Raw genomic sequence first — 13,890 nt, forward strand, 5'->3', positions numbered from 1 at the left:
GGGTCCTTCCTAAGCACACTGAAGCTTGAGAACCACTGCCCCAAGGGTTCCTGGGCAAATCCCATTCTGGCCACCTGCTGCCCAGAGCTGGGGATGGGCTCAGAGCAGCTGTCTCATCCCCGTGCTCCGGCTATCAGCGCTCATCCCTCACCTGGGACCCATAAACACTATACTGGAGAGAGGATGTAGTGAGAACTGGGCATAAATCATGCTCCTCTGCTCCTCTTTCCACGCCTGCTCCCCCCCACCCGAGGAAGGCCCCAGCCCCAGGGACTGCTCACCAGGTATTTCAATAAACTCCAACTGGCCCTTTATCAGATGGTCCAGTCAATTAGAACTTCATCAGGAATCAATTTGTGAGACCCAGCTGAGATGTAACTATAGATCAGAGCAATGGCAACTGATTATCCCACTAATGGAATATTCCATTGATTAATCGAGTATTTAAATCTTTCAGAGCACGGCCACGCGTGCTGCCATTGTCACTGGATGAAAGGGGTATGGTGCGCGCCTCCATCAAAGAAGAAACGGATGGTTCGTTGTTCATTTATCAGATCTCAGCAACGTAACAGGTCTGTCCTGGGTGCTCAGAAAGCAGGCACACTCCGAGCTCTTTGGCACAATGCTGAAGTGAACCAATCAGGGGAAGATGGGTTTAACCTCTCCATTTACCTACAAGGCTGTGTGCTGAGTGTCTCAAAGAAGCATCCATACTAGTGCTTCTCACACTTCCGAAGCACCTGGAGACTCGTTCAAACACAGATCCCTGGGCCCACCCCTAGTCTGGGTCAGCAGCTCTGGGGCGGGGCCCGAAAATGCGCATTTCTAGCAGGATCCCCAGGGCAGCTGGGACTGCGCTTTGAGTAGCACTTATCTACAATTTATAAACATACATTTTAACAAGCAAGGATGAAACCGTTATCTAAAACCTATCTGAGCTATGCTAGAGTCTGAAATTTTAAATGCACATTATCAATGCCTATGCAGTGCTGACCACAACTGTAACACACACACGCGACATCGATGAAAAGATGGATGCGCACAATGCATTTTACTGGGACCCTTGATAAAGAGAGAGCTTTCGTTTGGGGCTTACATCCTCACTCCAGTTCTTAGCTGTGTAACTCTCCAGGCCTGGGTTTCCTTGCACTGATGCCTCCCATTCCTGCATCATTCATAGGCTCGTGGTAAGAAAGCACATAAAGCACTTAACGCGATGCTTGGCACATAGTAAAAATGCGATAGACGGAAGCTATTGCTATTATCACCCTGACACCCAATACCTAAAGAGGCCTCAGAAGTCAGGTTCCCTTTAGGGCAAAGAGGAATGTGACTGCTGTTTGCCGAGAAGCGGTTGTGTCTGCTGAAGGAATGGGAAGAGCCGGGGAAAGCCTCTTGCTCCTTGCAGCTTCTCCAGTGGCCGCATGGGGCTTTACCACGTGACTGTAAAATTTATGACCTGCGACCTCCCAAAGGGTGTACTTTTTTTCGTAAGTGATCTCATTTAACCTTTACTTAAATCTGGAGGAGTTGAAAGAATTATGCCCATTCTTCAGGTGGAGAAACTGAGACGCACAAAAGGAAAGCCATGAGCTCCCAACGATCGATCTGCTGGTGGGATGGGATGGGATGGGATGGATGGATGGGATGGGATGGATGGGGATGGGATGGGATGGATGGGATGGGATGGGATGGGATGGGATGGGATGGGGATGGGATGAGATGGATGGATGGATGGGATGGGATGGATGGAGCTGGGATGATGGGATGGATGTGGAGCCCGGCCCGTTTACTCTAAGATCCCTGTACTTTCCTCCACACCACACTGTGTCCCACTTCTGGGTGTCCGTGCAATGCGGGTGTGAGTTTGTGTGTGGGGCCACACTGCCATAAGACACATGACTGTGTGGAGGTGTATATACATGCCACACAGGCAGACGTAGGCCATCTGTATTCAAAGCACACTGGAGTAAGCTATTCTAGTCACTCGGAGTTCAACCTGTCCCCATGAGGACTTCTTAACACTGGGGTCCGCTCTTTCCCTGACAAATATGGATTGCTTCATTGGTCCTTAAATTTTCATTTGAGTGACCTACAAGGCACAGAGAATGACAGCAGTTCTTGAATTATTTTGGTCTGTAAACCACTTCAGCAGGGCAAAAGGTCCCATCAGCCACCTATCTGTAGAGCTCCTGCAAATGAAAATCATCACCGGAATAAATGGAAAGACCGCACTGCTTTTGATAAAACACCAATGAGTGATGTCCGATTTTCAGAAAATACCAGAGGTCGATTATGCATTCATGCCACCCCCAATTATATCCGCTGTCATCTTGTAAAAATTAATCCTAAAAGAGATGCGACCATCAGAATCTGAGGGCCTCTCATGCATACGTCTGAGAACCCCCATATTGCCGTCTTCCTCCCAGTGACTTGAGCCCAAGTTTTGGAAAGTAATACAGAGTCTGAGGGGTGAGATGTTTAGATAAATCTGTCTTCCCTCCACCCCAACTTACATGAACACACTCTCCCATGTCTTCCTTTCAGCTGTTTCGGGCACCCATGAAATGGATCCATGCCATATAGGGTGCACTGGACCAGGTGTCCAGGATGTTGACTCAGGCAAGGCAGGCTTTTCCACTAAGCAGCTAGAACATTAAAAAAGGGTCTGTCCCTACTGGGGCACCCAACAGAGATTAACCAAGAAGAGCATTTAATTATCTAACAAATTACAGAAGCATGGAAGTTCAAAGGTCTGTCTAGCAGTTCAACAATGTCACCAAAGAACAAAGCTCTTTCTTTCCTTCTACTCTTCATCCTCAGCAGTTTTCTTCAGAATTGTCTCCTCATGGTCCCAAGATGACTGCTGTGGTTCCAGGCATCGTATCCTCATACAGCTATATGCATGGCAAGGATAAAAGGACACTTTCTCCTCATGTGTCTTTTATGAGGTGGGAAAACATTTCTTAGAATCCTTCCTGCACATTTCCTCTTAGGTCCCACTGACAAAGATTAGAGCTCATTGTCCGTACTCTTGAGGCAAGGGAGCCTGTGAAAATGAGTATGTGACAGTAACCCTTAGAGTCGAAGACTAGCTCTACTATCAAAGAAGGATGTGGGGTAGAGAGGTCTGTTAGCTAAGCAACTAGCAGTATCTGCCCCAACCAGTAAGACGGTCATTCATCTGGGTAAAGTTGACCCATAAATGTCTTGTAGATAAGAGAAATTCCTTCTTGAATGAGTTTAGAGTTCTAGGATGACATAAATATCAGAGAGCAAGTTTCGATGTGAGAAATAAAAGGCCATTCCAGGCAAAAAACCTTAACCATATAGCAGGCAGGCCTGGCAGACCCGCAGAGTGACGCCTAATGCAGCTGGAGCTTGAGTGATGGCAGGTGTCAGGGCTGCCACGATGCACAGCTCCGGGAGATGCAGTCCACATAGGACACAGTGACGGCGCACTGAGAAAGTTCACAAGTTGGCGAAGAGAGTCTAAGGAGAAGGGCCTGGTCCCCAGAACAATCAGAAGCCACTGTGAAACCTCTGACACTGCCTGGGTCTCTAAGAGTCTCACCCCACGAGCATCTGCTCTCCTACCCCAATCTGCCCTCACCCTCACCTCTCTTACCAGACGGGATGAAATGACCCCGATCGATCAAACCTCACGAATAATCTCTAGTGGGTGAGAAGAAACTATTGTTTTTTGCATCCCTTCTCCCTCGCTCTACCCTTCTGCCTTCAGTCCCATTAGGGCATAGGTCACAAAGAAGAGAGCCCTGGAGAAGAGCAGAAGACAGATAAATGCAGATTACTGGGACGAAAGTGAGGGTAGGGCCTCTCCAGCAAGATTTCTTTGCCATCACGGAGGCTGAGTTGGCAAATGACCATCCCTACTCATATCAAAGTCTGAAGAAGCCAAATTAAGAAGCTAAGGGCTTGGCCAGGGAAAGCTAGCTGGCCTCTTGGAGGGCTTGCCCTGTGCCATGCATCCTTACGTACAGTGGCGTGACTATGAACAAGCTTCAATATAGAGTCTAATATGCGCCACCTTCTTCATGGTTTCCCCCAGCAAAAAATAGAAAGAGTTCCTTCCCATTCTTCTTTAAGAAGTAGAAGTGGGTTTAGAAAAGCTGCATGAGTTTGTGAGTGTTGGGATGGGGCCGAGTGCAGATGGTATGTTGTACGTGTGTGGCGTGTGGCGTGTGGCGTGTGGCATAGCACAACAGAGAACGGATACCTCGGAACCATGCATGACGGAGGCTCCACTGCTCTAAGTGCTGTGTCCAGAATGCCATAGTTGCCCAAAGCAGCTGCCGAACCAAATGGGATTACAGTCCCTCTTGCATCTCGAGCTTGACTTAGTTCTCTCGAGTTACCAGTCTTTGGCCTTGGCCCCAGTAATCCATACGTCCACACACTCCCCTGGGAGTGAGTCTACCTGGTGCTTTCACAGCCACAGGCCCCTACACGAGCCAGAGGCCACCTGGCTCGGCATGGCTGCAGTTCCCATGATCTTCTGAACTCCACCCACAGACGCTGCTCCCTCTTTTCTGCAGAAGAGACATCAAGTGGCCCTCGCAGGGCCACACGGCTATGAAGTGGCTGAACTTGGATTTGATGTCTGATCTTTCCGACTTAGAAGCCCTTCCATGGAACGAGGGCCCCATTTTCCCTGGGATGGGACAGAGGTTCTCAGGGCGCCTGAGGGTAATGGAAGACAGCTGCTTTGCCCACATATGTCTGGTACATTTTTGTAGCGTGAGAAGCTCTCTTCTCCCTCAGCAACCACTTGGGGGTTTTGGCTGCTAACCTCGTCCTCCAGGACAATAGCAGTCTACGCGAGGCAGGACCATGTTCCCACACCCCAGTCCAACCTCTTTGTGTTAATAAACCCTGGATCCCACTTGTTTCTTCTCAGCTTCTCATTTATTTTTCCAAAGAGCACAATAAGCACAATTGATTTTAAAATAAAAACCTCCGGCTTATGCACTAAGGCATTACTCAGAAAGGTTAAAAACGATGAGGAAGCATTATTTCCCATTATCCTTACTTTGTGACCTTGCAGTTGAAACACCACAAGACCGGGATGGCCTCTCTTGATGGCATCCCATGTAGGCAGCTGTTCCAGGTGGACAATGCAGATGGCAGTGTCTGGGTGTCCTTGGCTCAGCGCAGATACACACCGCAAAGGACAAAGGTTTGTAAGCCAGCGGAGCTGGAAGAGGCCTCTGCTCTCTTCAGCACAAGTACTTGCCTGGCTAGCTGGGGAGAGTGAGGGTGGTTCCGTCCCGAGGGAAGGCGACCTCGGAAATTTGTGGGATGGGTGAGCAAAGAGCACTGAGAAAGTTCTGTCAAAAAAGGGAACTTGGCCTCCCTGTTGGGATGAAGCAAGGACGTCCTGATTCGAAATGCCCCACCAGGAACTGAGCCTGCATTTTCCTCTTCTCTAGTGGATGAGGTGGTGGAAAGACTCCTTGGGAGGAAGGGAAAGTCAGCTCTGGCAGAGTGATAACTCTCAGTCACTAAAGGGGGTGAAGGACTTCATAAGGCAAGAAGAAATCACCTGTGAGAGGGTGGGCAAAGGTGGACTTTTGTGTTTGGAAGATGTGAAGACAGTCTAAGGGAAGGGAATGTGACTGAGTCCCAAGTCCCAGAATGTGACTGGCCCAACCCTGACCCAGTGCAGCTGCAGAGTTGGAAGGACATGTCCAGAGATGCCATGCCAGGATACGACTTTCTCGGGCCTGGAATGTCAAGGGGGTGCACAGAGCCCCAGCAGATGAGCTACATGGTTGGGGAAGAGGACACCCAGTTACGACGCAGTGATCGTGCCCAGCAGAGCCTGCCTCTCCCCGCTCTGGGCTCCCACCGTACCGTTTGTATTTATGACGGCACACACTGCAGTCCTCCTTGTATTGGTTCAAGCTCGTTGAGCACTGTCTTGTCTCTCCCTCTACAAGATGAGCTCTTTGCAGGGCAGGGTTCACGTCCTATCAATGCTCAATGGCCCACACACTCAGCCATCTCCGGGCTCAGCAGACAGCAACTGGGGCTTGCCCTAGAAATCAAGCACTGGTCTTGCTGCATTTGTGTGTGGGATGTTAAGAAGACCCAACATGTCTCTAGCAGGGAGGTTGGGAGATGCCAGAATGGGTCTCTCAGCGTAGCTTTTGTGCCAGTGAACTCACCAGAATCCAGGATCCGGTCTTCAAGCTGAGAGGCTCAGAAACTAGATATGATAACATACTGAGTCAGTCTGTCTGTCATTTGGAGACAACATCAACTAAGATCTTCAGATGAATATGCCAACTGGATTCTAATTTATTAATTTACATTGAAAAACATGTAAACATAATGGCACATGGACTGGAATGCCTGGGTCTATCTGAGGAGAGCCATCTCTCCTGGTTAATATACTTCCCATCAGCATTTAAATAAGCTCGAGTCTCTCTCATCTGAAAAAGAACAAAAACCGCCCAAAGCCCTGGGCCTCACATCCTCCTCCAGTTTTTACCTCTCTCTCTCCTCCTTCAGAAGCAAAATTCTACAAAGAATTCTTCTTTGTCGTCTCAGTTTTTCACTATCCCCTTCAGCATGGCTTCTACCCAGCAGTGACATTCAAGATACTTAGTTACCAATACGGCCTGGAGGGGGATCAACTAACCACCGGGTTCTGGCAGGGTCCTGGAGACCTCCAGCTGGCTAGGAGGACCATGGGGAAGTCCACAGGTGAGCCAGGGAAAGAGCCAATGGGCTGAGGTAATGGGGAATATTTTAGGGGGCTTGGGTGGTAGCTGTTCACCAATCAACACATAAGTATTTCATTATTCTAACCACCTACGTGGCTGTATAATTAGTTGCGGTGTGAACATCACTCCCCAAAAATAAGGGCATTGATAACTTGCACGTTGCTAAATCTGGTAAGGATATTTTTCAGTCCTCATCTTGATCTCTCAACCGTGTCTGCCACTTCTGACCTTCCCCTCTCCTTGAAACACTCCCTCCTCTTGTATTCCTGGCCTCACACTTTCCTGAGTTTCTCTTACAGTTTTGGTAGCTCTTTTTCCATCCCCTGGCCAGTAAATTTTGCAATTCCTAAAGGCTCGGTCTTAAGCTAACTCTTCTTTCAATGCTATTCTTTTCCCCTCGGCAACTACACCCACCAATGCCCGTGGACTCAATTTTAATTTACACGCCAATTAAGTCACATTCAATATCACAAGCCAAAAACGTTCCTCTGAGCATCATCTCTAAACACTTGAGTGTCTCGAAAGTACTTTGGGACAAATATTTAAGAAACACATATCTGATATAGGACTTGTATCCTGAAGATACGCTTAAAAATTCTCGAAAGTTGATAAAAAAAATTTAATGGGCAAAAGATTCAAACAGATACTTTAAGAAGATACAGAGATGGCAAATGAGCATATGAAAAGATATACGATATTATTAGTCATTAGAGGAATGTAAAATAAAATTACTACACACCTATTGAAATGGCTAAAGTAAAAAATAATGTCAACACCCAGTGCTGGCAGGGGTGTGGAGCAGCCGGCGCCCTCACGCACTGCTAGTGGTAATGCGAAATGGTTCAACCACTTTGGAAAACAGTTTAGCAGTTTCTCATAAAGTTAAACATACACTTAGCATCTGATGTGTGAAGAAGTCTCTGGTTTTTTGGGGTTTTTTGTTTTTAACGCCTACAGCACCTGGTCTTCCTAGCTGGTCTTCCATCCAAATACTTACCAGGCCCGACCCTGCTTAGCTTCCGAGATCAGACGGGATCGGGCTCGTTCAGGGTGGCGTGGCCGTAGACACACTTCGCATTTGAGCCAGCAATCTCGCTCTATTTATTATCACTATTTAGTCAAGAGAAAAACATATGAGAAACCTATATGTGAACATTTATTATGACTTTAATCATAATTGCCAAATACTAGAAACAACTCAGATGCCCTTTGATTGATGAATGAATAAACAAAATATGATTCTTCCACATCAGAGGATAATATTTAGCAATAAAAAGGAACTACTGAAGCATGGAAGAACGGAGAAGAATCTCAGGTGCACTGTGCTAAGTGAAAGAAGCCAGACTCCAAAGGCCCCAGATTACAGGATTCCGCCCAAATGGCTTCTGGAAAAGGCAAAACGATAGAAGGAGAAAACAGAGCGATTGTTGCTGAGGGTCTTGCAAAGGGGCAGGAGGAAAGTCTTTGGGGTGATGGGAAACAGGACCAACGACATAATCTTGCAGGGCCCAGTGAAAAATGAAAATGCACAACCCTGTGTCCAAAGATGATTAAGAATTTCAGGATGGTGACAGGAAAGCATGAAACCAAACACAGGGCCGTCCTAAGCACAGGGACTTATGCAACTATACAGACCGCATGCCCACAACGCCAGCCCTGGATGGAAATGCTCTATTTAGTTCTTGTGGCGGTGGTGGTGACGCAGTGCTACGCATTTGTCAAAACTCATGGAACCAAGCACTAAAATGGATGAATGTTACTGTATGTGAATTAAACCTCAGTAAACCTGACATGAAAACACTGAGTCTTGTCATGAGGCAACCTCACACCACTGCAGGAAAGGCCTGTACTCTTCAAACTGCACGCGCAAGTCAGGCAAATAGAGAGGAAGCCCGGACGGGAGGGGACTGAGACAACATGGCGACCAAACGCAACATGCTTCCTGGATGGGATCCTGGGCCAGAAAGTGAAAAGAGCTGGCAGAGCATCTAAGTGCCAAACCCAGGAGAGCTTCAAATATGCTTACGCACGGGCGGGGCGGGGGGAGGTAGGAGTTAAACGGCAAAAGGGCACCAGCCCAGGAGTCAGGCTGCCCCCGGACAAACGATGCCTCCAGCTTTTGTCTGGAAATTACCCCGTCATGCTAAATGTGATTTTCTCATCTATAAACTAGGTATCGTCCAAAACCCGATTCACCTGGTTCAATTGTTGGAAGGATTAAAATACAACCCATGCAAAGTAGGTAGCATAGTGTCTGGCATATAGAAAAAAAACAGCTACATAAATGTGAGTCACTATTATTTCTTACAATGGCAAGAAGAATGACATTAACAAAATACTGCTGGTACCCCAGGCTTTGGGGAAGGGAGGACGCAGCGCGGGCTGGGGTTGCCGTAGCCATCACTGGTGTAGGAAGAGTGCTGAAGCCTCTTGAATCTCAAGTGCTGTATTTATAATTTCCTCCCAACAATCTTGCTGAGGCAATTAATTTATATCATCTCTGTTTTCTCTCTCGTTAATATCTCACCCTCCCCTTAATCAGGCTCTCAAAACAGATTCATCTATTTTACTAGTCTTTCCAAAGAACAGCATTGGGTTTTATTTATCCTTTCTAACATACTTTGGTTTTTATTCCTTTAATCTCTGCTTATACCTTTATTAATATCCTTTCTCCATTTTCTTTGTTGATTCGGTTGTTCTTTTCTAATTTCTAAAGATGGTGACCTAACATCGCCCTTTTTTGGCAGGATGGAGGGGTCTTTCTTCATTAATAACAAAGGTATTTAAAGCTATAAATTTTCCTCTGAAAACAGCTTTCACTGTCTAATAGATCTGGGGACTTACACCTCTCTGAAGAAAGATTTCTGAACACAAGTAAACGAAAGCATAGTCCTTTTAAAAAGTGATCACAAATTCAAAAGTAATGACAGGCATAGCTGACGCATTAATACGGGACTGTGTATCCTTAAGGCTTTTCTCTCTCCCCCTAGCCTCGCTGTCAGCGTCCAGGACTGCACCCTCGCCCCTTGAACTTGTACACTAACCCCTACCAGTCTCCCTGTCTCCAGCTTCTCCTCTATGACATGGCTTCTGTGAGCTAATTCACAAATAGAGGCTCATGGTTCCTCTGCCTGAAACGGTTCAGGAGCCTTCTCTCTACAGAACATTTTCAGCATGGCAAACGCGACTGGTGTCTAGCCTCTTGCCCGTCTCCAGCCTCCGCCGCCCTCACTGCCGCACTCCGCCCACCCTGCCCTTCGTCTCCCAGCAGAACCACACAGCCTGTGCTTCCCCGCGGCCAGTCCGCTTTCCAACTTCATCCCTCCGCTCTGTAGGCTGCCTTGCCCACTGTGCCCAGCACATCTCCTCTGCCAGCCCCTGCGCTGCAAGAATCTTATCTGGACTTGAGAGCCACTGGCTTCTGGAAGCTTCCCGGGCATTCTCCCTGCCCCCTGGCAAAGCACCTCTCAGCTCCCACAGCCACCTGAACATCGCTCTTCTCTTTCCCTAACCCACTGCATTACAATAACCTGCTTACTTATTCATCTATCACTTTACTGTGGGCCAAACACAAAGGTTTTCCTTCGCCCTCACTCAGGTGCTGAATTTGAACTCCTCTGACCCACATCTCTGAGCTGCTGGCCTTGAGGGTTTTCCAGCTCAGGCTCTGGAAAGTAAACACGTGCAGGTGCCAGAAGCAGATGTGGGTCCCCTTCCCAGCCTCAGGCACTGCCTCCTCAGCAAGGAAGGACAACGAGCGAACCCCTCCAGTCTCCACGACACATCCGGTCCCTGGACTCAATGACAGGTGGCCTCGGCTCTTCCATTGGGGCACATGGAGTAGGTTAAGGGGTCTCATCCTTAGTGTTTGGCGAGAGCTCTGTTATGGGGCACCTCATTTAATCCTACGAAGTATTATTCCCATTTTCCATAACAGGAAGTCAAGGCTTAGAGCAGTAGCTCTCAGACCTTAGTATTCACACGAACCACCCAGAATCTTACTGAAACCCATACTCTGGCTCAGTCTGGGCTGTGGCCTGGGAGTCTGCATTTCTAACAAGCTTCCCGGTAACAGCAATCCTGTTGTGGACCTCATTTTAAGTAGCAAGGGCGTAAAAGGAGGTGCCTCGCTTCTTGTCAAACAAACCCTGGGTCAGCACTAACTTTCCGCAGAGAAGAAACATTCTATAATCTGCAGTGCCCAATAAGGTAGCCACATCTAGCTAGTAACTGAAGAAATGAATTGTGAAATTTTTATTTCATTATAATTTACTTAAATTCAAATTTAAATATCTACAAGTGGCTGGTGGTGGCTGCCACACTGGGACAGTGCAGCTCTAGACAAAGCCAAGAAGAAAAAGAGGCTGCAGGACCAGCCCTTCCCCAGCCGTAGTCTTGGATGGAAACAGTCAAAAGCTCAGGCCTGAAGGCCCCACTCTGGCTGGACTTCGGCCCAGGTCCAAGTGCCACCCTGAGCTTCCAGCCAGTAGCTGGGACGGCAAAGAGGCTGAAGCTGCCCATCGGGGCACTGGGCATGGAAGAATATTGTGCCTCCATGCGATCGCCTCCTTCCCTTGAGTGCTACGTGGAGGAAGCGCGAGGGATCCAGGCGAGGTCGGGGGCTGGCACCACGGGCTGAGGCTGGGGACAAGACCCTCACTAAATGCTCGCACTGTGCCATGCAGGAGAGCAAGCGTGGCACAGATTCGTTCATGTCAATCTCCACTTCTACAATTTTCCCTTTGCACAGGTAAGGCACAGAGAAGTTGAGAAACTTGCCTGCGGTCACGCAGCTTACGAGTGACAGAGCTGGGATTCAAAGCCTGGAAGTCTGGCTCCAGAGCCTTCGCTATTGACTGTATGCTAAAATTGACAAGGGACTGGGCTATCTGACGTGGATATAATTGCGTTAGGACATGTCTAGGACCTCTGCCATCCCAAAGTGGACCCTTCGTCGAGGTGCCCAAGGCTCTCATACCACTTGGTCCTGGTAGGGACCAGTTCTCAGGACTGAGGTCATTCTCACCATCACCATCATCTTGAGCCCAAGAGCCCGAGGCAAGGGAGCCTGGGCGAGCCCTCTCCTTCTCCGCTTCCTCCTCCACACTGGCCCCCGCCCTGTTCTGTCAGCCACAAGAGCACCCCAATCTCACCCAGCTACCTCCCAGTTGCAAAGGGTCCCAGAGGATAAAGGCAGAGGGCCAAGTGAGGTGGCATCCATAGGGTAGAACACCCATTTCATGCCAGTGGGGCACCACAGCAAACAGCTCAGAGAGAGGCTCGTCTGCTGGCCCGTCTTGGGCTCTGAGAGTACTCAGGCAGCTGCTGGCCCTTTAAATGGAGGCAGCTCCCACTGGGCACTCTTAAAGCGCACTTCATTCATGAATTAAGTCCCTGACATCCCATATCTGTATGATCAATATGTTTGTTTATTAGCAGCAGCTGCTGTGTTTCAGCACAGGCGGTGGGCCCCAGTGAGAGGGCCACTGGGTAACCACAGAGCAGGGCCTGGGACCAGGAGAAGAAAGGCCTCCCGCTGGCCGATGGGAGCTGAGGCTGGATAGGATTTCTAGTAATGGTTCTTTAATTGAAATCACTGCTTCGGCAGGGCTGTTGGGTAGGGTGCTGATGGCTCCTGCTCAGCCCGCTTCAGGAGCTCCATTAACTAGTGGGTGTGCTCCCAGCTGCTGGGCTGGGGGCTGCGGCTGAGGCGGGCAGCCTGTCAGCGCCAGTGCAGCTGCTGTGGGCCATGCTGCAGAATGGGACTCGAGGCTTGGCCGCTCTCAGGATGTGAGACCTGCCCACTCAGCCTCCGTGGCCTGGTCCCAAACCCAAGCTCGGCCCGCTTGTCCCCGCCTTGGGTTCATTTTGCTTCAGTGACTCAGGGACCCCATTTCTAGGCTGACTTATGTTTTTCCAGAAGATGAGAAAGGCTCATCATTCTCCAGTTCTGATATTCGTTCTGTGTTGATGATTCAGGATCCCTGCCTAGTGACCATTTGTGGTACTGTGTATCATAGCCTGGAGGGCCATGCAGTGGTTCTCAACTAGGGTGATTTGCCTCCAAAGGACAGCTGGCAATTTCTGGAGGCATTTGTGGTTCTCACAGGCAACGGGGGGATACCGCTGGCATCTAGTAGGTGGAGGCCTGGGATGCTGCTAAACATCCTACAATTTGCTGTTGTGGGGATAGCCCCACACAACAAAAAATTATCTCATTCCACATGTCAGTAATGCCAAGGTTGAGAAAACCTGGATGGACTATGTCAACGTCTTCAAATTTCACTGAGTGAGATGTGAATACGAGTACCTTCACCATTTCTGCCTTAGCTCAGAATCCATCCATCACACCTCATTCCAATAGGAAACCAACCCTTCCAATGGTTCGTCTTGCTGCCCAGTCCCCCATTTACATTGCCACCTTGGCCTTTGGGGTTTGATGTCGGGTACCATTTTCTACGACAGGACCCTGGCTATTTCCACTTCAACCTCTAATTCTGAGGTTACCGTCCTGAAAGGCGTTCCCACTGGGCTCACCCCATTACCCTAAACATGCGCTCACTGCTACCTGTACTCCCACCCTTGCTCTCCTGCCTCCACCTCATATTCAGCTTGAAGTGTGGACACAAGGCTGAGATAACGCTCTCACCAAAATCAATCTCCCAAAGGTCTCGCCCTTTAGCCCTACGACTAGTTTAGGCATGAACACAGGTGGTCCTAGCACACAGAAAAAAATCAGGTAAATAGGTGTCACCAACTTAACACCCCACATTTGCCAGTATAGGTAGTGACCCAAGGATGTGCCTGCACCTAAAAAATGAGTCACTTGCAGTACCTATCTCATTAAGATGTCATCATGTCAAAGATGAGAGAGATCCCACCCTCCTGATGCTCAGTACGGGATGCTCAATACAGAATCTTAGGTTATCAACTTACCAACCACTGGCCAACTTCCAGGAGGTTATAGAAAACGTCAATTGTTGCATGTGAACTTACTAAACCAGAGATGACAAATAGCCGCCTCCAGTAAATTGATGGTAGCTGGCTGCAGCAATGTGCTGGGAAGGACTCTGGGGCAGGGGGGATCCTTGGGGTTCTCGATCATTTTCTCCTCCATTCTTGAACATAATTCAGCTTTGAT

At 48.7% G+C, this 13,890-nt stretch overlaps 1 protein-coding gene and 1 pseudogene across 1 annotated transcript in view; both read right to left on the reverse strand.

The window, feature by feature from the left end:
* NTRK3 (neurotrophic receptor tyrosine kinase 3) overlaps positions 1–13,890 on the reverse strand; it is a 427,675-nt gene that overhangs the window by 361,093 nt on the left and 52,692 nt on the right. The window lies entirely within an intron of this gene.
* On the reverse strand, positions 7,698–7,816 carry LOC120599423 (uncharacterized; annotated as a pseudogene).

Source organism: Pteropus medius, unplaced genomic scaffold (genome assembly GCF_902729225.1).
Source record: "Pteropus medius unplaced genomic scaffold, Ma_sr-lr_union100, whole genome shotgun sequence".
Classification (NCBI taxonomy): Eukaryota; Metazoa; Chordata; class Mammalia; order Chiroptera; family Pteropodidae; genus Pteropus; species Pteropus medius.